Below are 1,277 nucleotides of genomic sequence, written 5' to 3' on the forward strand. Positions count from 1 at the left end.
TGCGAACTGAGAGTCTAGTCTGTTCAACAGGGCGGTTTCTACCCACTTGTAGTCGTTGTTGCTGAGGCATAAGTAAGCGTCGTACCGAGGCCCACCAGCAGAAAGATCCCTCCTAGGGCCCTCAAGGATCCTGGCGGTCACCTTTTTGTAAACTTTGAAGAGGAATCCACGGAGACGAGCGAAAACGATTGTTCCGACCATGATCAGGATGATGAGCGCTGTGCAGCCGATGAAGAGCGAGAGCCTCAGCTCCTGAACCAGCCTCTCGTCATCCTCCTCACACGATATGACTGAGCTGTAATTCCACAGGCTGATGCCATGGAGATCTGAAGGATACTCACAGCTGAATTCATTCACGCCAGGGTCTGGAAAAGTCACGTTAGTCCCTTTCAGCCACGTCAGAAAGTCCTCCAGACCGCAGTCACAGTGGAATTGATTCCTATACAGGTTAATCCAGCTGAGAGAATGGAAAGTCGCTGGGTCAGGAGAGGCCAGGAAATTGTAAGAGAGGTCAACTGTTTTGAGACTCTCTGGGAAAATGTCTGCTTTGAGGTATGTGAGTGAGTTGAAGTGAAGATCCATCTTCCAGAGAGATGAGGCCTTTAAATATACCATCTGGGAGAGCCTGCAGGGAGTTAAAGCTTAAATCCAGACTTAAAAGCTTGCCAAGATTTTCAAATACATGCATACATTCTCCCCATTTCACTCAACTTTGTACATAAATCCAATGACATTGTGACATTTTTTGTTGATTTCACGTTGAAGTCACGTTAGTTGACAACTCAACCAAATGTATAACAAATTAAGTTTTGAAGCTCTACAGTTTTAGTTTACAATTACATTGTTTGCAAACAATTGAGTTAAACAAGCTTACATGTTGGGTTATGATAGGGTTAGTTAGACATAAGCTCGTGAGGCATGTATTCATTATATTTTTCAAGAATCAGAAAATGGATGTTGGCCTACCTATCCCAGATTCCCCTTTAAATGTACTTCTCTAGAGGCTGCAATTCTGGGACATTTTATAAAGTTGCCATCCAAAGAACTGTGAGGTGTTAATAGACTCCAAGATGACAGCAATTGTTCAAGTCTGGTGCGTCAATGCGTAAAGTTGTCTTTGCAATGTAACCATTCACGTCTATAATTTACGGTCTAATTTGTTATAGTCGACATACGACCCCCAAAACAATAGTCTGGGTACCAGTCTTTTAGCGAACATTCCACAATTGACACTTGTGTTGGCACAGGAGTAGTAAGGAGTGGAACGTTATCTAAAA

The 1,277-nt window shown here is 43.1% G+C and overlaps 1 pseudogene; it reads right to left on the reverse strand.

Moving 5' to 3' along the window:
* The window catches only part of LOC120023916, a 1,621-nt pseudogene extending 863 nt beyond the window's left edge, over nucleotides 1-758 (reverse strand).
* Between the last annotated feature and the right edge of the window lie 519 nt (nucleotides 759-1,277).

Source organism: Salvelinus namaycush, chromosome 29 (assembly GCF_016432855.1).
Source record: "Salvelinus namaycush isolate Seneca chromosome 29, SaNama_1.0, whole genome shotgun sequence".
NCBI lineage: Eukaryota > Metazoa > Chordata > Actinopteri > Salmoniformes > Salmonidae > Salvelinus > Salvelinus namaycush.